This window comes from Bos indicus x Bos taurus, chromosome 29 (assembly GCF_003369695.1).
Source record: "Bos indicus x Bos taurus breed Angus x Brahman F1 hybrid chromosome 29, Bos_hybrid_MaternalHap_v2.0, whole genome shotgun sequence".
Lineage (NCBI taxonomy): Eukaryota > Metazoa > Chordata > Mammalia > Artiodactyla > Bovidae > Bos > Bos indicus x Bos taurus.
The window spans coordinates 4576479-4604329 of record NC_040104.1 but is presented as its reverse complement, the minus strand read 5'-3'; the positions used below and the strand labels follow the sequence as shown (position 1 = coordinate 4604329).

Below are 27851 nucleotides of genomic sequence, written 5' to 3'. Positions count from 1 at the left end.
TGTCTGCGACGGGCACGGACCCAGGGCCCCGGGCCTGCCAAGAATTTCCCCGTGTGAATACCTGCGCAGGGCATCTCCTGTGGGAACCGGGAGGCACCCGGGGCCTGGCGTTTGTCCCCGGCTGTCTGGTGACATTAGGCAGATCAAAGCCCCATTGTCCACAGTCGTGTTCGCTCTGTTCCTCCGCTCGGAGCCCGTGTCCTGGGACTGCCCTTCCCTCGTCTCAGACGCGGGGCGGGGGGCTGACCCCCGGGACCGGCTCCCGGTCCAGCCCCGGCGCTCCTCCTGGCAGGGCCCCCACCGAAAGCGAATTGTCTCTCCCGGGTCTGAGGCCAGGCACACCCTGACGAAGAATGAGAAAGTGGGGCGGCCCGGCTCCTCCCTGTGTCTTCAGCCGCAAGCTCGGACCTGGCTCTGCATGCAGCAGCTCGGACCGGGAGAAGAAAGTCGCTGAGGCTGGAATCGCTCCCAGAGCTGGTGAGGAGGAAGGGCAGCGGGAAGGAGCCGTGTGATGGCCCTGCTCAGCACCCCTCGGAGAACACCCAGGAGAAGGGACACCCCGAGAAGCATGAACACGGACTGTCAGGAAGGTGTCAGATCCTCCCACGTCCACCGCTGGTGTCCAACGAGGGGGCCAATCAAATGATTCAACCACACGAGTGGCAACACTTGAGCTCACAGGAGCTCATTACATCTTAGACCCATTGGTCCAGGCTGCCTGTGCATGTGCTAAGCTGGGGGAGGAAAGAGTGCCCAGATGGAATAATTATGTCCATCCAGGTGTCAGTCTCTCCCAAGACCAGGCAGCTGTACTCACATTTCGTATTTCTATGGGACAGGAGTCTTTCTGAGTGTAGGTGGCTTAAGCATGTGTTGAGAAGCCCAGAGATTTCAGCTTCAGGAATGGCTGGATCCAGAGGCTCAAATGCTATCATCAGATCTCAGTCTCACTTTCTCCATTTCTCATTTCTGCCTTCCTCTGAGAAGGCTGTAATCCCTGGATGGGCTCACGTGGATTTGATCGGGGTCACATGCCCATTTCTGATTCAGCCACAATAGCCAGGGGGCTAAGAAATGCTGATTGACCACTCTGGGTCTGGGGAGCATCTTTTGCATCTTTTGAATCTCACGGACGGAGAGAGGTTTGCACTGGGAGTGGCATCAAGGCACAAGACACACTGCACCACGACGTTCCATTTATTAACAGGGGCGCGTGTGCCAGGGTCTTCCACGCTGGAGAAGTTGGAGAACATTCTACATCCAGGGCAGAGATGGGCATGATTGCCCAAAGGGCTGGTTAGGCAGAATTGAGGTCTGGCCAAGTGTGATATTATGATTTTTAATAAGAAATATAAATTTGGTCTTAGTCCCCATTCCTGGCACAGAGACCCTAAACACCTTGGAGTTTCCTGTGATGAGAGCACAAAGGTGTCTTTTGTTATGTTGACAATGTGATTTTTGGAAACTACCAAGGGTGGAGGGTGGCTGCCAGGAGAGCCAACCACACACATCAGAGACAGAAATTCAGCCCCACCACAGGGAGGGTGAACCCATCACCAATCACCAATGATTTGACCAATTGTGCGTGTGTAATGAATCCTCCAAAACCCCCCGAAAGGACAGGGTTCTGGGAGCTTCCAGGTTGGTGGACATGTGCAGATTTGAGGAGAGCAGTGCTCAGAGATCATGGGAGCTCCGAACCGCCCCCTCATACCTTGTCCTGTGTGTCTCCTCCATCTGTGTGTTCTTGGGTTATATCCTTTTGTAATAAACCTGGGGGCTCAGGCAATAGAGAATCTGTCTGCTATGCGAGAGACCTGGGTTTGATCCCTGGGTCAAGAAGATCCCCTGAAGAATGGAATGGCAACCCACTTCAATATTCTTGCCTGAAGAATCACATGGACAGAGGAGCCTGGTGGGCTACAGTTCATGGGCTCGAAAAGAGTCGGACACGACTGAGTGACTCTGTGTGTGTGTGTGTTTGTATGAACTAGGAGGCAAAATGTTTCTCTGAGTCCTGTGAACTGCTATACAAAATAACTGAACCCCAGGAGAGAGTAGCTGGAACCCCTAAACCGTAGCTAGTGGGTCAGAAGCACAGATGGTGACCTGGATTTGATACTGGCATCTAAGTGGGATTGGGGGCTCTTGTGGGTGAGGCTGTGATTGTAGGGTCTGTACTATCTCCAGGCTGGTAGTGTCAGAATTGAGTGGAATTATAGGATTCCCAGCTCATGTCCAAGAATTGTTTGCTGTGGGAAACAACCCACAAACTGGAACTGCTGTCAGTATCTTAGTTGGAACCAGAGTCAAACAATGAAAAACCTTCAGAGTTAGCCTAAGGAGTTGAAGTGTATCCACCAAGCAGGAGGAACCACTGAAGGGTCTCAAGCACATGGGTTTGATCTGATTTACACAGTGGACTTCTCTTGTGGCTCAGCTGGTAAAGAATCTGCCTGCAATGTGGGAAACCTGGGTTCAATCCCTAGGTTGGGAAGATCCCCTGGAGAAGGGAAAGACTACCCACTCCAGTAGAATCCTGGAGAGTTCCATGGACTCTATAGTCCATGGTGTCACAAAGAGTCAGACATGACTGAGTGGTTTTCACTCACTCACTCATGCTGTGGACAGAATACAATGGCTTCTCTGGTGTGTAGTGTGGGCTGGACAAGAGGTAAGGATGTTGTAATAGCTGAATTGCAGCTGATCAAGTCCTCACTAACTCAGAACTCGGAGTGAAGATTAGCTTAGCTAGGAGCTGGGCCAAGCGGGAGATAAAGGGAGACAGAGCAGTTAGGAGAATCACCAAGCCCTAGCTCTGAGAACGTCAGCTTTCCAGACAAGAAGGAAGCAAATGGAGCACGAGGTCTTCCCAAAAGGCTCAATGCTGATACATCCACTTTCAGTAGGCCCTCGGTCATAGCCTGGTGACTCTTACTTTACAAACAGTAATAATGGATTTTCAGACTTCTGTTTCTACTCAATAGGAAATCAGGGACTCATAAATTGGATGTGTGTGGGTCTGTGTGAAGGAGAGAGAGAGGGAGAAATTGAGAGACATGGAGAGCGAGATTTAGTGGGAGGGTAGCAGTGGAAATAGAAGGGGAAAAAGTGGAAGCAGTGACAGATTTTATTTTCTTGGGCTTCAAAATAACTGAAGATGGTGACTGCAACCATGAGATTATAAGACACTTGCCCCTTTGAAGGAAAACTATGACAACATCTAGATAGCATATTAAAAAGCAGAGACATCAGTTTGCCAACAAAGGTCCATAAAATGCTATAGTAAAGCTATGTTTTTCCAGTGGTCATATACAGATGTGATTGTTGGGCCATCAAGAAGGCTGAGTGCCGAAGAATTGATGCTTTTGAACTGTGGTGCTGGAGAAGACTCTTGCGAGTCCCTCGGACAGCAAGGAGATCAAACCAGTCGATCCTAAAGGAAATCAACTCAGAATATTCATTGCAAGGACTGATACTGAAGCTCCAATACTTTGACTACTTGATGCAAAGAGCTGACTCATTGGAAAAGAATCTGATGCTGGGAAAGATTGAGGGCAGGAGGAGAAGGGGATGACAAAGGATGAGGTGGGTGGATGGCATCACCAACTCAATGGACATGAATTTGGGCACACTCCGGGAGATAGTGGAGGACAGAGGATCCTGGCATGCTGCATGCAGTCCATGAGGTCACAAAGCGTCAGATACGACTTAATGACTGAACAAGAACACGACACAGCAGTGAAAATGGAGATAAAGAAACCCTGTGAGCGCAGATTGGGGCCATGTGGTGCAAAGGCAAATGGTTTTACATAAATCAGTAAACCCTAGAAGCACATACCATTCGAGGATGGGAAGTGGTCATTGTCCACTTGAGGGCAAGACGATGAATGGTGGTGGGCACACAGCTGGCTCTCTGGCTGGGTCTCCTCTGCTGACCCACCCCCATTCCTGAGAGCTGCACCATCACACGGCTCCCCTCTGCCCATGGATGCCAGACCTTGCCAGCTGGATGTCGGGCTGCCCAGAGGAATCCATAGGCTCTGTGGGATGGATGTGGGGGTCCCACCCATAGACTCTGTGGGATGGATGCGGGGGGTCCCATCCATAGACTCTGTGGGATGGATGCGGGGGGTCCCATCCATAGACTCTGTGGGATGGATGCAGGGGTCCCATCCGTAGGCTCTGTGGGATGGATGTGGGCGTCCCACCTGGAAAGCATGGGTAGCATCGCCCATGGATGCATCCTGGCTGGGATCCTGGCCTCACTGGCTGCAAACCTGGCTGGACAGGCCTCCAGCCCCCATAGGGGATGTTATACAACCAGAAACACTGGGCATCCAACCCTGAGGCTTCCTGGGAACACCAGGCTTTACTTTCTTGAGAAAAGAGGAAGGGAAGGAGCAAAGCCCACTGGTCCAGCTACAGTGAGTGGGGGCAAGCGGGCACTGGGCCTCCTCTCCCATTACACACATGCCATTCATAGGCTCCTGGAGACAGATGCTGCTATGGGCTGTTGTAGCCTCCCAAACCCTATACTGAGGTCCTGACTCCCAACAGATCAGTATGTGACCATATTTGGAGAACAGGCCTTTAAAGATGTAATTAAGGTAAAATGAGGTCACTAGGGTAGTCTGAATCCCACAGGACTGGTGTCCTTATAGAAAAGGAGGTCAGGACACAGACACACACAGAGGGGCGACCCTGTGAGGACACAGGGAGGAGACGGCCATCTGCATGCCCAGGAGGGAGGCCTCAGGAGGACCAGCCCTGCCCACACCTGGGCCTGGGATTCTAGCCTCCAGGCCTAGAGAGAGTAAGTTTCTGTCATTCAAGCATCCCAGTCCATGGGACCTTTAGAAAGGCAGCCCGAGCGGACCATCCAGATGCCTGTTTGCAGAGTAGTGGGTCTACGGAGAGGACTCCAGGCCCAGGCAGGGGGAGGCGGGTGCTGTGGACACAGGGAAAAAGCAGGCAGGACACTCGGACACAAGTGTCCACCCTCTGCTGACGCTGGTGAGCAGCTTGTGTGCCGGGACCTGCCTGGGCTCGGGCCACATCACAGAGAGGCCAAAGGCACACTGAGGTCCCCACTTCGAGGGCCAGGGTGGCTGTGGGCTTGCACGGCTTTGGAAAAGCTGAGCCAGGCCTCTCAAACTTCCCGAGCACCCACTCTGTGATGCTCCCCAGCTGGGTGCCCAGGGCTCCCGATCGGAACCGGCAGTGACGGGATCCCTGGTTCACTCGCTCCAGGCCTTGCCCCGACGCAGGCTTGTGGCTCTGCAAGCCCTGTAACCTTCGCTGCAGCTCAGGGCACAGGTCCTCGTCCCGATTTCCAGAACCTGGAAAGGCCCCGGGAAGCCCAGGGCCACACGGCTGTTGGGCGGCATGGCTACAATTCAAACCTGTGTGCACTTGAAGCCCAGGCCCCCGGCCACTCGATTCCTGGCTGCAGGTGGACGTTCAGCAAAGAGTGGTTCTTGCCCGTTTACAAAGACTCCTTGGGGGTGCTGACTAGGGGCCCTCGGCAGCCCCAGACTGGGCCACGTGCGTCTCCCTGGTCCTCCCCACTCCCAGCGTCAGGATCTGGGCTCAGAGGTGCTGCTGGACTTTGGGGCACCAGAGCCCCGATGCTGGGAGAAGGCGTGGGGTTAGGGGCCTAGGGTCTGCAGGATGGCCCATCTGCTGGCTAAAAGGGCTAGCCTGTGGTCTCTGGGGGCCCACAGGGCTGGGTCTAGGGTCCATGGAAACAACTCTGGCCCTCGGTGTGCCCTGATCAGACACCCCAATCCCAACAACAATCCCAGTGGCTGTGTTCCTGCATTCTGAAGCCACGGCCACCCACCCCTCCCTCTTGGGGGCCTCTGCTTCTCTAGAGCAGACTCTGGGCTGGTCCCGTGAGGACTCTGAGCCTTTGCAGACTCTGGGAAGCAGAAAGAACTGTCAGAATGCCCATGGAGACCGAAGCCAAGCTTCCACGCCTTCTCATCCTCCCAGCCAAGGAGATGGGCCAGAGCTAGCACCCTGTGGGACTCCCACTCATGTTGCTGAGCATTCCTGGTAGGGGTTCTGTGTGGCTGGCACCGGCGAGGGGGCACATAGCAGGGCCAGCCCAGGAGGAGGGGAAGGGGCAGGGCTGCGTGAACACCAGGAGTTGGAGTCTCAGGCAGGAGGGCAGCCACCGAGTCACCCGCCTGACCCAGTGGAGGCCTGGTGTCAGCCTCTGAGCCCCGCCCAGGCTGTTCCTTCCTCCTGGGAGGCCGGGCCCCTCTGCAGGCTGGCCTTCATCTCCTCTAGGAAGGGAAGCGGGGTATCCCGTGTGCCTGCCCTCTGCTGGCAGGGTCACCTTCTGTCCTCCAAGGATCCTCTGACTGCTCAGTCCCACCCAGCTGGACTCACCTTGGGGTCAGCCAGAGGCCACCTCCACGCCCTGCTAGTTTTAGACCTGGAGTTGATTTTCTGAGGTTTCCTGGGAGGTATTTATTGGGGGCGGGGAGAGTCCCATGAGGCAAGAAATTCACCCAGGAAATTGAGGAATCAGATACTTAGAGAAAAAGCCCTTTCCCGTAAGTGGCAGTGTCTCCTTGAACCTCCACACCTGTGAGTTCCTGTCACCCACTGTTTATCTGATGGAGATTAAAAATCTGAAAGAGTCAGTGTTAGCATGCAAATTCCAGCAGAACCAGCCTGCTGTGATTTGCATGGGAACCAAAGCTCCCTCTGCTACCCCGGGGCCCAGCCCAGAAGGTTCCCAGTCTTTAGAATGGCTCCAGCTCCCAAGCCAGGCAGGGATCTAGGAGAGCAATTCTCAAAGTGGGGGTCCCCTGGGCATGAGGCAGAAATACAAAGCCTCAGGTCCCCAGACTGCTGAATGAGAAACTCAGGGTGCATGGTTGACGGAAGAAGTATTCCATGTTTATGGATGGAAGACCCAATATTGTCAAGATGTCAGTTCCTCTTAATTTGATCTGTAGATTCAACACGTGTGCACGCATGCCTGTGTACTCAGTCGTGTCTGACTCTTTGTGACCCCTTGGACTGTAGCCTGCCAGGCTCCTCTGTCCTTGGGATTTCCCAGGCAAGAGTACTGGAGTGGGTTGCCATTTCCTTCTCCAGGGGATCTTCCCAACCCAAGGATCGAACCCACATCTCCTGCACTGGGAGGCGGATTCTTCACCACTGAGCCACCAGGGAAACCAGGTATCAAGAAACCAACTCTAAAAGCCAGACAGACACGGTAAGAAAGCAGCCAAAAGAACCCTAAGAAACTATGAAACTTTAGGAGCAGGGTCAACATTTTTTTTTTTTTTTTGACCTACAGATTTCACTTTATTCCAATCTGAATCACGAAGAGTTTAAAGGCAAACTAAAGTCATCCTTATTTTATCCACTCAACAGTTGTTTTAGACAAAACTAGTCCCTTTAGATCCTAAAAAGAAACCGTATATTCTAATGTGTGTGTGTGTGTGTGTGTGTGTGTTCAGCGGCTTAGTCGTGTCCAACTCTTTGTGACCTCATGGACTATAAGGCTATGTCAGGCTCCTCTGTCCATGGGATTTTCCTAGCAAGAACGCTGGAGCATATTGCCGTTTTCTCCTCCAGGAGATCTTCCCAACCCAGGGACTGAACCCGCATCTCCTGAGACTTCTGCGTTTCAGGCAGATTCTTTACCTCTGAGCCACGGTGCTGTGCTTAGTCCCTCAGGTGTGTCCAGCTCTTTGCGACTGGGAAAGTCTATATTCTAATGTAACCGATGTTATTTACTTAAAAAATCAAACCTATTAGCCTATAAATTAAATTCATCTGTGAAAAACTAAAGTTTCTACAATTTTTTTAAATTTTGAAAAATTTATCGAAATTGTTTAAACTATATTGGGTTTTTAATATTATCTAAGAAGTGGAAAGAATAGACAGAACAACTATACAAAAAAGATCTTAATGACCCAGATAACCACGATGGTGTGATCACTCACTTAGAGCCAGACATCTTGGAGTGCATAGTCGAGTGGGCCTTACGAAGCATCACTATGAATAAAGCTAGTGAAGGTGATGGAATTCCAGTTGAGCTATTTCAAATCCTAAAAGATGATGCTGTGAAAGTGTTGCATTCAATATGCCAGCATATTTGGAAAACTCAGCACTGGCCACAGGATTTCATTCCAGTCTCAAAGAAAGGCAATGCCAAAAAATGTTCAAACTACCGCACAATTGCACTCATCTCACATGCTAGGAAAGTAATGCTCAAAATTCTCCAAGCAAGGCTTCAACAGTAAGTGAACCAAAAACTTCCAGATGTTCAAGCTGGATTTAGAAAAGGCAGAGGAACCAGAGATCAAATTGCCAACATCTGTTGGATCATCAAAAAGGCAAGAGAGTTCCAGAAAAAACATCTACTTCTGCTTTATTGACTATGCCAAAGCCTTTGACTGTGTGGATCACAACAAACTGGAAAATTCTTCAAGAGATGGGAATACCAGACCACCTTACCTGCCTCCTGAGAAATCTGTATGCAGGTCAAGAAACAACAGTTAGAACCAGACATGGAACGACAGACTGGTTCAAAATTGGGAAAGGAGTATGTCAAGGCTGTATACTGTCATCCTGTTTATTTAACTTACATGCAGAGTACATCATGCAAAATGCTGGAGTGGATGAAGCGCAAGCTGGGATCAAGATTGCTGGGAAAAATATCAATAACCTCAGATATGCAGATGACACCACCTTTATGGCAGAAAATGAAGAAGAACTAAAGAGTCTCTTGATGAAAGTGAAAGAGGAGAGTGAAACAGCTGGCTTAAAACTCAACATTCAAAAAACGAAGATCATGGCATCCGGTCGGGGCTCCAAAATCACTGCAGATGGTGACTGCAGTCATGAAATTAAAAGACACTTGCTCCTTGGAAGAAATGTTATGACCAACCTAGACAGCATATTAAAGAGCAGAGACATTACTTTACCAACAAAGGTCCGTCTAGTCAAAGGTATGGTTTTTCCAGTAATCATGTATGGGTGTGAGAGTTGGACCATAAAGAAAGTTGAGTGCTGAAGAATTGATGTTTTTGAACTGTGGTGTTGGAGAAGACTCTTGAGAATCCATTGGACTGCAAGGAGATCCAACCAGTCAATCCTAAAGGAAATCAGTCCTGAATATTCATTGGAAGGACTGATGCTGAAGCTGAAGTTCCAATACTTTGGCCACCTGATGGGAAGAACTGACTCATTGGAAAAGACCCTGATGCTGGGAAAGATTGAAGGCAGGAAGAGAAGGGGATGGCAAAGGATGAGATGGTCGGATGGCATCATCGACTCAATGCACATGAGTTTGAGCAAATACCAGAGACGGAGAAGGACAGGGAAACCTAGAGTGGTGCAGTCCATGGGGTCGCAAAGAGTCGGACGGGACTGAACTGAACTGAAAAAGTGGGCAAGCCTGTCAAATTTACTAATCTATATTATTTTAAAAATAATCTATGTAGAAAACCTATCAAACTGAGTACATAGTATTATATGTTAATGATATAGAATGCTCTAGTTACAAACTTTTAAAAAATGTTTTACTCAGAAATTTTTGCTAGTACTTTGGTAGTTCTTTTTTTAATTGGAGGAGATTTGCTTTAGAGTGTTGTCTTAGTTTCTGCCATACAACATGAATCAATCATATGCATACATATCCCCTCCCCCTGAAACCTCCTTTCTACCCCTCACCCCATCCCACCCCTTTGGGCTGTCACAGAGCACCGGGGTGAGCCCCTATGTTAGACAGCGATTTCCCATAGGCTATCTATTTTGCATATGGTAATGTATATGTTTTAATGCTACTCTCTCTACTTGTTCCACCCTTTTCTTTCCCACTGTGTCCACAGTCTGTTCTCTCTGTTTGTGTCTCTATTCCTGCCTTGCAAATAAGTTCATCAGTAACATTTTTCTAGATTCCATATATATACATTAATGTATAGTATTTGTTTTTCTCTTTCTGATTTCTTTCACTCTGTGTAACAGGATCTAGGCTCATCCACCTCATTAGAACTGACTCAAATTTGTTCCTTTTAATGGCTGAATAATATTCCATTGTTTTTCCAGTGGTCATGTATGGATGTGAGAGTTTGACTATGAAGAAGGCTGAGCGCCAAAGAATTGATGCTTTTGAACTGTGGTGCTGGAGAAGACTCTTGAGAGTCCCTTGGATTGCAAGGAGGTCCAACCATCCATTCTAAAGGAGATCAGTCCTCGGTGTTCACTGGAAGGACTGATGCTGAAGCTGAAACTCCAATACTTTGGCCACCTCATGTGAAGAGTTGACTCATTGGAAAAGACCTGATGCTGGCAGGGATTGGGGACAGGAGGAGAAGGGGACGACAGAGGATGAGATGGCTGGATGGCATCACCGACTCAATGGACGTGAGTCTGAGTGAACTCCGGGAGTTGGTGATGGACAGGGAGGCCTGGTGTGCTACAATTCATGGGGTTGCAAAGAGTCAGACATGACTGAGGGACTGAACTGAACTGAACATTCCAATGGATAAACTTCTTTATCCATTCATCTGTCAATGGACATCTAGGTTGCTTCCATGTCCTAGCTATTGTAAATGGTGCTGCAGTGAACACTGGGGTACATTGAGGTACTCAGCTGTCTGTTTTAATGAGTCCTCTAGGTGACTCTCGGGCACAGTCTGAGAACTGTTGGAGGGACAAGGAAGCTAGGTGGGGGTGCAGAGGGAGCCACGTTTGGAGGCGGCCTCACTCCTTGAGCCCCTGCATATCCGGTCCCAGCAGCCCCCGAAGCCCTCTCCTGGGGGCAATGGTCTGCAGTGTCTCTGATCCCTGGCCTGTCCCTCTCCCTGTTTTTATCCATCATCCTACCTGGGCTGAAGCCTCAAGGACTCCACTCAGCCTGACTCACCTGATGGCTGACATCTCTGTTCTCCATCAAACACACACCATGGTCCCTTCTGGAGCGAATCTGATTGGGTGGAGATGAAGCTCTCTTTAGCATCATTGATGCCTAGGGAAAGGCAAGTTACATTCACACATGAGTAAAGTTTTTTTCTATCATATGTATTTTAAACTCTAATGTAATGCTGGTGTCTTTCTTGCACCTCTGCTGGCCCAGCTCTGGTTCATTCTGATACCTCCTTGCAGGACCAAGTGCACTTTCCTCCCCCTGGACTCCTCATAACCTTCTGGCCAGCACCTTCTGCCACTGCTTCCCCCATACCAGCCACCACAGTGGCCTTCCTAGAGCACAACCTTGTAAGATTTCACATGTGTTGTGTACTCAATTTTTATTGTTTATTTGTTTTTCTTAGTGGCTTATGGTTTCCGGTCTTGCTTAGGAAGACTTCCTGCACAGTGGGATTGAAGAATATTTGCTTCTGTGATCTTCCATATGTTTATAGCTTTTAAAAAAATAACACTACTTTCTTTGGATTCACTTGGAAATTACTCTTATGTATGGTGTGAAATAGGGATTTAAGTTCAACTTTTTCCAAATGAATGGTCGATCATCCCAACTCTTTCATATAAAAAAAACCTGTCCTTTGTCATATTTTAAGTTCTTGTATATACTTGGAGGGGCTTCTGGACTCTATTTCTTCTGTTGCTCTGTCTGTTCCTATCGTAGGAACAGTTTAATGACCACGGCCGCAGAGTGAGGTTTAAAATCTAGTTGGTCACAACCCCTGCAAGGTCTCTTTCCAAAGTTGTTTTGACAATTTTTGCAGATTGATTTTTCCACTTGAACATCAGATTCAGACATGCAGAATCGTAGTTCCCTGACCAGGAATCGAACCCACGCCCCTGCAGTGAGAGCATGGAGTCTTAACCACCGGACCACCAGGGAAGTTACTTACATGGTCCAGTTTTTAAAAAATGAAGATTTAGTCTAGTTTTTAAAGAAATGATTCGGACTCATATTTAGAATCTTTCTGGGATCCAGAATGAATTAGAATAAACATATTAATCCTTGGAAATTTGGCCAATTGTGACAGTAATGTCTTTTTCTTGGAGAACATTTCTCCTCATTGATTCAGGACTTCAGTTCTTCAACGGTGTTTTGTCATTTTCACCATAGAGATCTTACCCTTTTTGTGTTAAACTGATTTTGAAGTATTTCATAGCTCACTCACTGAGGTTGGAGAATTAGGATGTGGCAGGCCTGGGGGAAGCAGGGCAAAACCAATCCCATGTGGCGATGAAGGAAGTATCTAGAAAGTTCTTACTCTCTGGGTCTGTGGCTACACCAGCTTGTAACCCCAGCTTGGGGAGATTCCAGAGTCAGGTTCAGATCTGAGCAAGATGTTTCCTTGGAACTTACACTTGTGATATCAACATTCATCTGGAAATTTCCAGGTGGATGGTGAGATTAAGGGATGGGTCCTTCTCCTGTGCCTTCAATGTACATGTTTAAAACTTCTGGGGCCCTTTAAGACCTAAAGGGCCAGACATCAGCATTGGCAATGTGACTTTAAGTGGTGGAAGACCTGCAGCTTCATGATCAGAGCCTGCTTGGCTGTGTTGATTTTCCACCAGGCTGTCCTCAGTGGGACCCGGCATGAACCACTGGCCAGGGCAGGCACCCTCCAGCTGAGCTCCTGTCTGGGTGACTTTCCAAGGAGTCCCCACAGGGCCCCAGGTGGTGGTCTCAGCTTCTTGGGCAGGACCCTTTCAAGATGACCCACTCTTGCCTTCCTTCCCTTGTCAACAACAGACAGTAACAAGTGTCCACGAGGATGTGGAGAAATTGGAACCTTCTTATGCTGCTGGTGGGAATGTAAGTTGTGCAGCCACAGTGGAAAAGAGCTTGGCAGCTCCTCAGAAGGTTAAAAGCAGAGTTACTGTATGATCCAGCATTTCCACTCCTAGGTGGATGCCCAAGAGATATGAACAAATACTTTGACGTGAGTGTTCACAGCAGCACTAAGGCTGGAAAGAAAACAAGTGCCCATCAGCTGATGGACGGATGAATAAACTGTGGCAGAGGCAATAGAATATTATTTAGTCATAAAAAGGAATGAAGTGCTGACATTGACGTGCTACAACGTGGATGACGATAGAAAACAGCATGCTGAGTGAATACAGCCAGTCACAAAAAAATACTTCCTGTCTGATTTCACTTAGATGAAATGTCCACAGTAGGTGAATCTATAGAGACAGAGAGTATATCAGTGGCTTCCTGGGGCTGATGACTAATGGTGCAGAGTTTCTTTTTGGAGTGATTTGAATGCTCGAAAAAAGATTGTAGTGGTGAGTACACAGCTCTAGGAATTCACTAAAAATACTTTAAATGATGAATTGTACAAAACATAAGTTATGTCTCAATAAGGCTGTCATTAGAAGAAGAGCCCAGCCATGGCTTGTCTTTCTGGAATAAGGTGACCTACCTAGATCTTAGGGGTGGGGAGGGTGCTCCTAAGAATCTTAACCTGCTCCTTCCTTCTCCCCACCTGCCTGGCTGTGGTCCCTTCTACTCCTTGTTTCCCACAGCCCCCCATCCCCAGACTAGCAGAGAGGATCTGCCCTCACTACACTGCAGGGCCCCTTTAACCCCTGCTCCCTGGAAGCACCAGGTCCCCAGCTGCAGTGGGCTCTCCTTCCACTATGTGGTCCCTGCCGCCACAACAGTGCATTTATGCCAATGAGATCATGCCTGTCCACATCCACCCCTACATCCATCCATCACCCATCCATCCATCTATCCATCCATCCATCCACCCATCCATCCACCCACCCATCCATCCACCCATCCATCCACCCACCCATCCATCCATCCATCCACCCATCCATCCATCACCCATCCATCCACCCACCCATCCATCCATCCATCACCCATCCATCCATCTATCCATCCATCCACCCACCCATCCATCTACCCACCCATCCATCCACCCACCCATCCATCCATCCATCACCCATCCATCCATCTATCCATCCATCCACCCACCCATCCATCTACCCACCCATCCATCCATCCATCCACCCATCCATCCATCACCCATCCATCCACCCACCCATTCATCCATCCATCCATCCATCCATCCATCTATCCATCCATCCACCCACCCATCCATCCATCCATCCACCCACCCATCCATTCATCCATCCACCCATCCATCCATCACCCATCCATCCACCCACCCATTCATCCATCACCCATCCATCCATCCATCCATCCACCATCCATCCATCCATCTATCCATCCATCCACCCACCCATCCATCCATCCATCACCTATCTATCCACCCATCCATCCATCTATCCATCCATCCACCCACCCATCCTGCCATCCACCCATCCATCCATCCATCCACCCATCCATCCATCTATCCATCCATCCACCCACCCATCCTGCCATCCACCCACCCATCCATCCATCCATCCATTCATCCATCCACCCATCTATCCATCCACCCACCCATCCATCCATCCACCCACCCATCCATCCATCCACCCACCCATCCATCCATCCACCCACCCATCCATCCATCCATCCATCCACCCATCCATCCATCACCCATCCATTCACCCACCCATTCATCCATCACCCATCCATCCATCCACCCATCCATCCATCCATCCATCCAGCCACCCATCCATCCATCCATCAACTATCCATCCACCCATCCATCCATCTATCCATCCATCCACCCACCCATCCTGCCATCCACCCATCCATCCATCCATCCACCCACCCATCCTGCCATCCACCCATCCATCCATCCATCCACCCATCCATCCATTCATCCATCCACCCATCCATCCATCCATCCATCCACCATCCATCCATCCATCTATCCATCCATCCACCCACCCATCCATCCATCCATCACCTATCCATCCACCCATCCATCCATCTATCCATCCATCCACCCACCCATCCTGCCATCCACCCATCCATCCATCCATCCATCCATTCATCCATCCACCCATCTATCCACCCATCTATCCATCCACCCACCCATCCATCCATCCACCCATCCATCCATCCATCCACCATCCATCCATCCATCCATCCACCCACCCACCCATCCATCCATCCACTCACCCATCCATCCATCCATCCATCCATCCATTTTAGTCCATTTGGCCTGTTATAACAAATATCATAGACTTGGGTAGCTTATGAACAACACAAATTTATTCCCTCCAGTTCTGGAGGCTGGAAAAGGTAAAAGTGTTGGCAGATTTGGTATCTGGTGAGGACCCCTTTCTAAATCATAGATGGCCAACTTCTTTCTGTGTCCTCACATGGCAGAAGCAGGGAAGGAGCCCTCCAGGGTCTCTTTCATAAAGACTCTAATCCCATCCATGAAGCCTCACCCTCAGGACTTCATCACCCCACAGCCCCCACCTCCTCATACCATCACTTCATGGGGTTAGGATTTCAGCATGTGAGTTTTGGAGGGGGTACATTCAGTCTATAGTACTATCCACCCCTCTCTCTGCCGTCTCATTCCAACTGTCCGCTCACCCGCCCACCACTCACCTACCACCCAACCTCCATCGTCCCGGCAAAGACTCGCTGAGTGCCTGCTGTGTCAGCCTCAGTCTGGTGGGAAGACAGCTGAGTAAACAGTGACCACTGGGTATCCAGGGCCAAGAGCGAGAACATTTCCCGCTTTGGTTCTGAAAACATGAGTCTCACACCCCCTCTCTGTGCTGGGCTGCGTCTCAAGGTAGCTGACATGGCCTGATTATTTTACCCTCTAAAACAGTGGTCCCCAACCTCAGTTCAGTTCAGTTCAGTCGCTCAGCTGTGTCTGACTCTTTGCGACCCCATGGACTGCAGCACGCCAGGCCTCCCTGTCCATCACCAACTCCCCGAGTTTGCTCAAACTCATGTCCATTGAGTTGGTGATGCCGTCCAACCATCTCATCCTCTGTTGTCCCCTACTTACTGGAAGACAATTTTTCCCTGGACCCTGAGGGCAGGGGATGCGGGGGAAGATGATTCCGGTGGCAATTTGAGCAGCGGGGAGCGGCATGTGAAACTGCTTGCTCCCCTGCTGTGTGGCATCATTCCTAACAGGCACCCAGACTGGTACTGGCCTGAGACCCGGGGGTTGGGGACCCCTGCTCTAGACCCAGATTGCTCCTCTTGGATTCCAGGGAGGCAGAAGGTGCTGGTCTGGGCTGAAACCAAATAGATCTCAGCTCTCCCCCTGACTGGCCATGTGACCTCAGGCAGGTTGCTGCCCCTGACTTGGTCATCCCTTCCGGCACTGCGAAGGGACCAGCTGGCCATTTTCCAAGGCCCCCACTGGGACTGGGCCCCTCTTGCCACATGCGGAGCAGGACCCCCGCCCCCCACTACACTCTGTTAACCCATTACAGTCACACAGGCGGGAGGCGCCCTCCACGTGAAACATCAGGCTTTGATGCCCCCTTGGAGAGAAGGCTTCAGGGGTCACCTGGGCCTCTGTGGCACCTTCTCCCCAACCTGGACTGGGGCTGTGCATCAGCTCAGCCTTCCCTTAAATACCACACGCTTTCCTGTGCGTCTTGACCCTGGAGCCTGTTGAGCACCCACCACCAGGCCAGCTTCAGGGCGAGCGATCGTGTAATTGGGCCTCCCGGCCCTCAGGGCACACACTTGACTCTGCTCCGCAGTAGCTACCTGGAAGCGCCTCATGTTTTTTTGAAGGACAGCCCGCTATTTGGCCCCTGTGGGTCCTGCCAAGGGTCTTGTGGCCCAAAGGCCCAAGCCTGAGCAGCCCTGGCTCAGGCCCCGCCCCCGTGCTCCTGTGAGGGAGGTGGGCTGGGGGCGGCATGGGGCAGGGATGGAAGCTTCCCAGGTGCTCCCTTTCCAGTGCCCGCCCACCTTGCAGACCATCAGAAATTAGGAGTAGAATCCTCTGTCCACGGGAACATCAAAGCCTGATATTTCACGTGGAGGGAGCCTCCCGCCCAGGGCACTTGCTGTGGGTGAACAGAGGGTGCCCAGCAGCGAGGGGTTCCCTGGTGGCTTAGACAGTAAAGCGTCTGCCTGCAATGCAGGAGACTCGGGTTCGATCCCTGGGTCAGGAAGATCCCCTGGAGAAGGAAATGGCAACCCACTCCAGTACTCTTGCCTGGAAAATTCCATGGATGGAGGAGCCTGGTAGGCTATAGTCCACGGGGGTCGCAAGAATCGGACTTGATTGAGCGACTTCACTTTCACTTTCAGCAGCGAGGGGGCCCTGGGCTTTTCAAGTCAGGACAGTGTCAGAGTCTGGGTCACATTCGGTGACGTTTGGCTTCCCTGGGGCCCAAGGCTCAGAGCTGTCACAGGGCCACCTGTCACAGGTCAGTGTGAGTATCAGGCTATGAAATGCCAACCAGAACAGCCTTCTAGAGTTTAGTCCAGAGTTTAGTCCTGGCTCTCCTCCCTGGGCTTCCCTTGTAGCTCAGTTGGGAAAGAATCTGCCCGCAATGCAGGAGACCTGGGCTCGATTCCTGGGTCAGGAAGATCCCCTAGAGAAGGAAATGGCAACCCACTCCAGTATTCTTGCCTGGAAAATCTCATGGACAGAGGAGCCTGGCGGGCTACAGTCCATGGGGTCACAAGAGTCAGACATGACTCAGCGACTAGACCACCACCACTCCTACCTGGAATGGAGCGACTGAGAGCAACTTCTGGCCTCAGTTTGCTCATCTGCACAGTGGGCATAAACTCATCATCTGCAGGGGTGGGGGCCGAGGGAATGCGATGACTGCTCCAGGAGGCCTGTGAGAGCCCCCAGTGATGTGCTGTGTCTGAAGAGGACTACGGAGGCGAGCCCTGTGCTGGCACAGAGGAGCACTCAGGGAAAGCCGGTCACATGGAGGGAAGGCAGGGAAGGATGGACGCTGTGAGCTCCAGCGATGCACCTGGACTCGAGGTTGCCAGGCTCAGGCCCTGCGGTGAGGCAGGGCCACGGCTGGGAGGGCGGGCGGGGGACGATGAGGCAGGAATGTCAAGGGGAAGGCAGCACTGGCCGGAGCTCAGGAAGGAGCGGTAAGTAAGCAGTGCCCGGAGGATTAGGAAACGCAGGAGGAAACGAGAGGCATGGAGGGCCCTTCGCAAGTCAGATGGGAAGAAAGATTAGATGCTGAATCAATAGAAGAGGCTCCAGCAGGGTCAAAGGTGCTGCTGGGGAATGCGGTGACTTCAGGGTCAGGCTGGAGGACTGGGGTGCAACCACCCAGGGAGCTGGGGAGTAGGGCAGCTGGTACCTGCCTGGTGCCTACTCACGAGTGCTCCAGACCCTCAAACTAGGTTCCACACTTGCCAGCTCTGTGGCCAGACCTCCCAGATCCTGGGGTCCTGCCTGCTGGAGGCTCCTGGCGAGGGGAAAGTACAGCGGGTGAGGAGAGGTCTGGAGGGACAGAAGCAGACCCCCATGCCCACCCCGCTTTATTCCTCCCCAGGGAGCCCAGCCACCTGTCCCGGCCTTCCCGATGCCCCCTGAAGCTTTTGTCCCAGGCAGCAGGCTCCTCTGGACCACAGGGGAGTGTGCTGTGTCTCCAGGGACCCAGGAAGGCAGCCGTTTGGCCCCCACATCCTTGGCGGTGGTGTGGCTTTGAGTCCACCTACTCCCCAGAGCAAGGAGACAGTGGCAGTCCTCAGTCATTGAGTGTGGGTAGAGGGGGCCAGGAGCCCACACCTGCTACCGGGAGCTTTCTAAGCATCTTCCTCCAACTTCAACTCCACACTAGGTTGGGCCAGAGCCATGAACCCAGCACTTCGGGGCTTCGTGGGCACCTTGGGAAGTGTTTCTCAAAGAGGGTTCCAAGGAACACTGGCTCCATAAGATGTTCCAGGTAAAGAATTTCTGAGGTCAGATTAGATTGAGAAACTGCTTGCTCTCTGCGGTTGGAGGCACATAGGAAAGGCTCTGACCCAGTCCTCGGGAAGACTTTGCCTCGTTCTGTGACCCCCTAGTCTCTGATCCTACTGACATCCCGTGGAACTGGAATTGGCTTCGGGAAGTGGAGGCCATGTGTATCCGAGCTCTCTCCACACTAAATGGGTGTCTGCAGAGCTGTGTGCTTCATTTCCTCGGGGGGATTGTGTCTGGAGGGTGGGTCAGGTGCCGCCCTCGCCCCCTGCCCAGATGGTGCTTCCTTCCCCTATGGGGGTGGGGGTGGGGGTTGGGTGGGTGGAAGGGGCCGTCCAGAACCCTCCATGCTGGGGAGAGGGGCAGGGAGAGTAGATGAATGTCTGCTCCTGTGGGTGGAGACCCCTTTCTGCCTCCATGGATGGAGGGAAAATGGCCAGGCCACCGAGAGTAGTGAACTCGGTCCTGATCAGGTGCTGGGGTCCCATGCAGTCACAGAAAAACATCAGTGGAGTCTCTCCTTGGGCTGCTGGCCCCTGGAGAGGCTGGGGACAGGGGTCCCCCCATCCTGCCCAGGAACGGAGAAAAGACAGGAGGGTAGAGAGGACCCCAGGGCCCAGCAGTGCTGGCTCTATGCAGAGGAGGCCTGGAAATGAGATGCCGAGGCAGAGAGGGGCTTCCCAGACCTCAGGCTCAAAGCTGGACCTCTCGGGCTGACCAGAGACCAGCATGGAACCAGTGAGTGCAGAGGGTCAGTGCGCGGGGGCAGGGAGAGACTTGGAGAGATCAGAGCCAGGGAACCAGTCAGCTGCAAGGGATTGGGAAGGGAATTTGGGGCCCCCGGTCAGACCAAGGGGGATGCCCTGAGTGCACAGAGGGCCAGTGTGGGCATGAAGAAGGACCCCCCAATCCCCCATCTGCCCCCTGCCCCAGCCAGGCTCACCTCCAGTCCCAGCATCTGAACTTCCAGCGGAGCAGCTGGCAGAGGCTCTGCTGTCCAGTCTTGGTGGGCTGGAAGCCCCTTCCCAACCCATGGGGGGCCAGCCCGGAGCCCAGCAAACACCTCATGAGCTCTGTGGCTAGGCGGTTGCGAGGGTCTTGGGTGGGCTCCTTGTGCTGAGCACCGCGATGGCAGATGCCAAGCCTCAGGAGGAGCCGGGACCCCAGGCCTGGGCCACGGGGGGACCCTGCCATTGGGGCCTGGGAACTCTGGGACTCAGGCTGCGAATGGCCCCGAAGATTGACAAGGGGCAGGGCCTGCCCTCTGGCTCCCGGGGGACGGGATTGACGGTTGATCAGTGGGGGGCAGGCGGCCCCGGGCTGGGTATGCTGGGAACAGTGAGCCCCTGGCTCCCACCTCGCCCCTCCTGCTCCTCCCAGGCCTGGTCGCTCAGTTTGGAGGGAAGGGCTGGGGCACCACAGTGACCCCAAGAAGATGGCCGCATTGCGGCAGGAGGTCAGCCCCAGGCATCCACCTGCCGGGGCTGGGACGAACACAGAAGGGGATGGGGGAGCCTCGGAACGGACCGTGTCTCCCTTAGGCTTCCCAGGGCCTCCGGCTCCCACTGCTGGACTTTCCATTGCCCATCCCCCAACCTGCTTTGGGGCATGTGCGGCTCATGGTGGCCTACACCCCCCCAGTCCTCCCACAGGCCCCTCCCTGCCAGGCCCAGGACACCCCAGACTCCAGTCCCAGAAAAATTCCCATGTTCCTGACCCACACTGTCTTCCATACAGGCTCAAGACAGAGATGGGAAGGTGGTCCCAGAGGAGGGGTTGATCTTGGCCCAGCACACGTCCAAGGGGACACCTCTGTCCAGGTGAGAATGTTGATGTTCAGTCGCTCAGTTGGTCTGATTGTTTGAGACCCCATGGACTGCAGCACAGCAGGCCTCCCTGTCCATCACCATCTCCCAGAGTGTGCTCAAACTCATGTCCATCAAGTCGGTGATGCCATCCTACCATCTCATCCTGTCATCCCCTTCTCCTCCTGCCTTCAATCTTCTAGCATCAGGGTCTTTTCCTATGAGTCAGCTCTTTGCATCAAATGGCCAAAGTATTGGCACTTCAGCTTCAGCATCAGTCCTTCCAGTGAATATTCAGGGTTGGTTTCTTTTAGGATTGACTGGTTTGATCTCCTTGCAGTCCAAGGGACTTTCAAGAGTCTTCTCCAACACCACGGTTCAAAAGCATCAGTTCTTCAGTGCTCAGCCTTCTTTATGGTCCAACTCTCACATCTGTACATGACTACTGGGAAAATCATAGCTTTGACTAGACAGAGCTTTGTTGGCAAAATGATGTCTCTGCTTTTTAATATGCTCTCTAGGTTTGTCATGACTTTTCTTCCAAGGAGTAAGCGTCTTTTAATTTCATGGCTGCAGCCATCATCTGCTGTGATTTTGGAGCCCAAGAAAATAAAGTCTAACTCAATGAAACTATGAGGCAAGATTAGGAGCCCAGATAAACCAAGGATCTTTTCTCCTCCAGCCGCCTTTGCAGTGTGAGCTGCCGGAACTTGGTTTTCTTGGCCTGAATCTCAATTTGCTGAAGCTGGACGAGCCCTGGAGATGGTCCTGGCCAGTGCGTCTGGAGACCCCTCACCTGTGAGCAGTAGCAGCGGGAACTACGAGGGGGCCTCTAGGCCAGTACCTGCCTGGGTTTTCACTCCTGTCCTGTTGCCCACTGTGATAGAATCCCCAAGATGCGCAGGGCCTTCCAGGATAATCAGGTGAGTGTCAAGGCTGGCGATGTGTCTCCAGCCCAGGGCTCTCCCTCCAGCTTCTCCGGTTGGGAGGGAAAGTGGCTGCTGACTCGCCTCTGCCTGCAACGGGGCTGTTGGCACAGTAGAGAGGACACTGGCAGCATCTGGACCACAGGGCTGAGCCTCATCTTGGGCTGGGTGCCGGGTGTTTGAGAAAGTCTCTTGTGCAGCTAGAGTTCGGTCAGCAGGGACCCATCCATCGCCTTACTCACCTAACTTTAAACCCATCTCTCTGTCCAGACTTCTGTCTTTCATTCCAGTCATCCAGACACACATCCACCATCCATTGGCTCATCCATCCATTCATTGCTTATTTATCCATCTATTCATCCATCTCTTGGCCCACTCATGCACAGGTTTATCCATCCATCCATTCATCCATTCAACCATCTATACATCCCTCTGTCTTCCCACCCTACTTATAAATGTGGCAGTCATCTATCCAATCATGTATCCATCTATCTAGCTGTCCCACTGTCCATCCACCTGATTCCTCGATCCAGTCGGATATCCATGAACAGATAATGCCGCACAAAGTCGCCATATTGGCCACAAAGCACAGAGTGACGTCATTTCTTGGACTGTACGACTCTCCCCACTCAGGTGAAAACCCTGAGGCGCCAGGGTCACATATATATTGGAAACTATTCTCAGTCAGACAGACATTGGTTCAAACCCTAAGTCCATTGTCTTGTTAGCCGTGTGGTCTTGGGTCAGTCACTTGTCTCTCCGAGCCTCCGTTTTCTTCCTGTGTAAAACAAGAATATGAACTTTGAGATTGTTCTGGAAATTAAAGAAAAACATGTAAGATATTCTGTGCATAGCAGGTTTTTTTCTTGAATGTTGTTATTCAGTTGCTCAGTCGTTTCAGACTCTTTGCTACCCCATGGACTGCCGTACACTAAGCTTCCCTGTCCTTCACCATCTCCCAGAGCTTGCTCAAACTCACGTCCATTAAGTTGGTGATGCTCTCCAACCATCTCATCCTCTGTCGCCCCTCAATCTTTCCCAGCATCAAGGTCTTTCCCAATGAGTTGGCTCTTCACATCAGGTGGCCAAAGTATTGGAGCTTCAGCTTTAGCAACAGTCCTTCCAATGAGTATTCAGAGTTGATTTCTAAACATTCGTTTCTCAGAGTTCTGGAGGCTGGGAAGCCCAAGATCACGGCGCTGGCGTCCAGCGTCTGGTGAGACCCTCCTGGATTTGTAGGCCGTCATCCTATTGTGTCCTCACAAAGTGGACAGCAGAGAGTGCAGCATGTTGTAGGTTCTTAATAAGAGTTTGTGTCCGGGAGGAATGACCGTCGCATCCAGGGCTGTGCCCAGGTCTTGTTCCTCTAGTCTCCCAACTCTTTGCCATCCTGTTCAGATGGCCATCTGTCTACCCAGTGAAGCTGAGTGGTGCCAACGGCAGGCAGGACTTTGGAGCCGTCGGGGGCCATCAGATGACTGCCACCTTGGTGTGACCTGGGCCTGTCCTGCAGCTTCCTGCCAGGGGAGCCCTGCCTCTCCTGGCCCAGGCTGACTGCTGCAACCCCAGCAGGCAGCTGAAGGTGTGTGGCCCGCACTCCTAGGACGTAGCTTCCCCCTGTCCCCTGCCGACGTGCCCCCACCCCAGTCCAGTGGCCAGGCATGGATGTGCAGCAGCAATCGAGCCAAAGGCCTCTGAGCTCATCTCTGCCCGCCCTACCAGGCAGGCCTGTGCCTTCCCCATGGAAGGTAAACACAGGAGTCTAGTTACGCAGTAACACGGCCAGTCTGCGTGGTGGTGTAGGCGGCTTACGTAATGGTAGCGTGGTGCTTGGCAGCCCCCAGGCACCGCAGGAGAGGGAGGCCTCCTGCATGACAAGACTTGTACCCTGGGGCCGGCTCCTGGGGGTTGCTGGTTTGGCCCAGGAGCCCTGGATGGCCCCAGTGGCAGGGGTGTCAGGCCCAACGCCTCACCTGCCTGCAGGCTCCCTCCTCCCTGCGTAGCCCCTCCAGAGGCACACACATGCCTACGGGCTCGCCAGTGTCCAGCGGGCATCGCCACGGGCTCTCATGGGTCCTCCACTGTCCCCACTCTATGGACAAGGCTGCTGACCCTCAGGGAGGAGAGATGCTTGTTCAAGACAAGGGTTGGTCTGACTCAGCCATGCTGTAGCGCTGAGGCCCCTGCTCTGGGCTGCCTATGCTTGGCCTGGCCAGGCTTGGCTCGCTTGTCCCTGGGGTCTTCTCCAGCTCCCACCCTGGGAGCTCTGAGGCTGGCAGCCTCTGAGTCGAGTGAGGCAACCAGGCTATGAGGGACCCATCTTTCCCCCACCTCCCCTTGATATCACGGCTCTGCACCAGAGGTGCATCTGCTCTTTCCTCCTCTGCTTGGGGACCCCCTGGGTGCCCTGCCCAAGCCCACTCAGGCTGCTCTTCTGAGAACCCAGGTCTCCATGGCAAGGCTCCTGAGGCTCTGTGGACCTCAGACTCTTCTTCTGCCAAAGGGGAGAGTGATCCCGGAAATCGCTTGGCAGATTAGGCAAGAAAACATTATGAAGCTCCTTCCATGTCCCTCACGCGCAGAAAGGGTCCCGCACATAGAAGTGATAAGGTCACACTGCAGATGGACCCCGATGCATCTCAGAAGCTGACACTTTCGAGGGCAGTGGGTGTCCCCGCTTCTGTCTGGATCCCCTCCTGATGCAGGCCCAGTCCTGAGGAAGAGAAAAACCACTAGGGACTGAGGGGTGGATAGATGGATGGAAAATGGAAAGAGTAAACGGACACAAGACTTAATGGGAGGGAGGGAGAGGAGAGACGGAGAGAAAGCAGAGGTGGGAGGTGGTTAACCCCGCAGGCCTGGAGTTGGCCGGCGCAGAGCCCAGCTCTGTGACTGGCTGCAGACGGCACCTGTATGCGTCTCATTTCTATCTTTTTCACCTAGAAAAGGGCCTGTAACTGTGCCCACCCCGGAGCGCTGTTGCAAAGATGAAACAAAGCGATGAGATCATGCAGGGACCTATCTTAGTGTGAGAACGCCCCTGGAAAGGGACGCTTCCTCTCGGACACCGTGGCTCCAGTTCCCAGCGGGGCAGGTACCTGCACAGCCGTTCCTGTGCTGGGTGTGACCCGCCTTCTCCCACCTCGGATAAAAATCCCCTGGATCAGTGCCTCTCCCAGGTATGTCCCGATTATGTAATCTCCGCGGGGCAGCTACGCACCGGCGGCTCTTCCCTGACTCCTGTTTACTCTTTGGCTCAGGGAAGAGCTTCATTCAGAAGAAATTGCTATTGTTTCTCAGCCTTCCCATGGGAAAGTGGCGCTGGGGAGGAGCTCTGCGAGCTGGCACGGGAGGAGGGGGTGGTGGCAGGGGAGGAGGAGAGAAGGAAGCAGGCCCTGGCACAGCCTGGGGCTTTCTTGATACGCACACAGGGCTTACCGTTTACTTTGTCTCTTTAAAAACAAACGTCTCAAAGGATTTTTTGCATGACCTGGTTTTCTGATAAACCTGGAAAATGGTTAAGAAAAAGGCAGACCCTTATCTCACCCACTTCCCTAGTCATGACCTTTTATTCACTTCTTACCATGTTTTGTGGATTTATCATTCATTCATGAGTACATGCATGCATCTATCCACGCTTCCACCCACCCATACATCATCCATCCATCCATCATCCGTCATCCATCATCCATCCGTCATCCATCCTTGCATCCATCCATCCATCTGTCATCCATTATCCATCCATCCATCATTCATCTACCCATCCATCCATCTCTTCTTCAACCTCACAGGTTTGAGTTAGTGGGAGAAATACTGGACTTGAGTCTTGTGACCTGGTTTCCAATCTCAGCACAGCCATAGTGTTGAAGCAGAGTGCTCTGTGCAGAAAGCCAAGTTTGAACGTGATGCCTACCCAGGTCTGGGTCTCACATCTGTCATTTCTACTCCTGTCCTTGGCCAAACCCTTCGCCTCTGTGAGCTTCAGCTTCCTCATCTACGAAACAGAGCAATAATGGTACTTGTCTCCCTATTTTGCAGGCACGATAAGAAAGTATGCATGGGTTTTCCTGGAACCATGTGAGCCTTCCGCAGGAGGTACTCGCGTCCTGTGATTTGGGCAGGGGCTGCCAAGATGGGGCAAGAGCTGGCCCTGGTCCTTGGGGCTTCCTGGGCAGTGGAGCAGAAAGGGACGCAGCCAGCATTAGTGGGGCGGAAATGGAGGAGAATGGAAGAGGCCAGGACAAGCGAGGCGTGGTGGGGAAGGGTCTTGATGACCGTGGTGGCTAAGGAAGGGTTTTGAGCAGGGTGGAACATGATTGGATTAGTGTTTTGGAAGGACGCTCTTGGCTGCTGCATGGAGAATGGATTAGAAAGGGTCCCACAGGGACAGAAACCAGCCAGGAGACTGGCGGCAGCCTGGAGTAGACTGGGAGACTAAAGGATGGGTGGGGGGAGGGATGCGGTTAGAAAACTTCACAGGTGTTTTTTTCCTAAACGTGGGGGGACTTCCCCAGTGGTCCAAAGGTAAATTCTACCTTCCAATGCAGAAGACATGGGTTCGATTCCTGCTCAGGGAACTAAGATCCCACGTGCTGCAGAGCCACGAAGCCCACACATCACAACAGAGAAGCCAGCGTGCTGCAGCTGCTGAGCCCATGCTCCACAACCACAGAAGCCTGAGCACCACCGTGACGAGCCCATGTGCTGCAACAAGGACCCAGCGCAGCCAATCATAAAAATAATCAATGTGAAAACTACGCAGGCGCCAGAATTGACGACTTGGACCCCAGGTGACGTAGGTCATACCAGTTCCCTTGGTCGTTGGGTGACACGGTACTCGTATCTTACCTTCTAATCCCGTGTCCCTGGTAGACATTGCTAATCAATTACAGCTCTTCTTTTCTTAGAGCCTAACACCATGCTGCCCCAAATAGTAGCCACCAGCCACCGTAAAAGATGGCTATCATCGCGCACGTGTGTGCCTATTTGTGTTCATGACTCTGCGACCTCATGGACTGCAGCCCGCCAGGCTCCTCTGTCTGTGAGATTTCCCAGGCAAGAATACCGGAATGGGTTGCCATTTCCTTCTCCAGGGGATCTTCCCGACCCAGGGATTGAACCCGAATTTCCCGCATTGCAAGTGGATTGTTTTTTGACCACTGAGCCACCTGGGAAATCCTGGTAGACACTGCTAATCAGCTGTAGCTCTCCTTCCCCTAGGGCCCCAAACCATGTTGCCCCAAGTGGTAGCCACCAGCCACCATTCAAACATGGCTATTTAAATCTAAATTCAATCAAGTGAAATCAAATGAATGATTCTATTGCTGAAAGGCAGCAGTCACATCTCAAGAGCTCAATTCCTCCACGGGGCTAGCAACTCCCTGTTGGCCAGAGCAGACACAGAACATTTCTGTCATCGCAGACATCCTCTTGGACTCTGCTGGCCTCAGTCAGGCTACCGTAGCCCGTCCCTCATCGCTGGGAAGGACAGCAAACACTCACCTTCTTGGGCCAAGAAGGCGTGAGTTCTGCCAAACCTCACACTTGCCTGGGGTCACATCTCGCTGCAGCTTCTGTTTCCATCCGCATTTTACATACAGCAAGGTCATACATGAAAAAGCAAGGTCCTTCTGGGCTGACCCTTTTCAAGTTCACTTTCTGGTTGTCTCTTAAGGAAAAAAAAAAAGACAAACCCAGTAAAACCCTTGCATGCAGCCACACACGTAACCAGTGAGTGTCGTTTCTGCCCTGAGTTCACCTCATTCTCCAGCCTCCAGAGACCGGGTCCTTCTGTATTGCGTCTATTTTTAGTGCCTCTAGGTGAATGTCATTGCCGCCAGGGGCTGACATTTCATACTCTGGGAACCTTGACCCGCTGCTTTTCCGGTTGTGAGCTGAACCTGCTTTTTCATGCCCCAGAAGGAAAGAACAATGATCATTAATAATCAGCATCTTCTGGAAAATCGGAAACGGGGCCTCCGTGATCCGAGACTGCCCTTAACCCCAGCTGTGCTGCTGGCTGCAGCCACCACAGGGCTGACCTATCGACGGCGCCACGGCTGCCAGGGTTATGCCCTGGGGCCACCAGCCACGCCAGAGCAGGGACAGTGGGCTGGCCACATCACCGGGGGGAGGAGGAGGCTGAGGCCGAGTGATACAGACTTGGTGGAGAAAGCATTTCCAACCATGCAGAGACCAGCGGTGGCCCACCCGCAGAGACCAGCACGGGGAACACCCGCTCAGGGCAAGGCGGGGCGGGGGCAGGCAGGAGGAGGGTGCCTTACTCTAGGTGGGTGGGGGTGTCTCTTTGGGCTGGGAAGCTTGAT

At 52.4% G+C, this 27851-nt stretch overlaps 1 long non-coding RNA gene across 1 annotated transcript; it reads right to left on the bottom strand.

Annotated features, from left to right (window-relative positions):
* Positions 1–21242: 21242 nt before the first annotated feature.
* On the bottom strand, positions 21243–27429 carry LOC113886410. The gene is made up of 3 exons (XR_003509436.1): positions 27284–27429; positions 27028–27193; positions 21243–22303 (listed from the first exon to the last, which is right to left on the bottom strand). It is a non-coding gene; the product is annotated as an uncharacterized LOC113886410 (long non-coding RNA).
* Between the last annotated feature and the right edge of the window lie 422 nt (positions 27430–27851).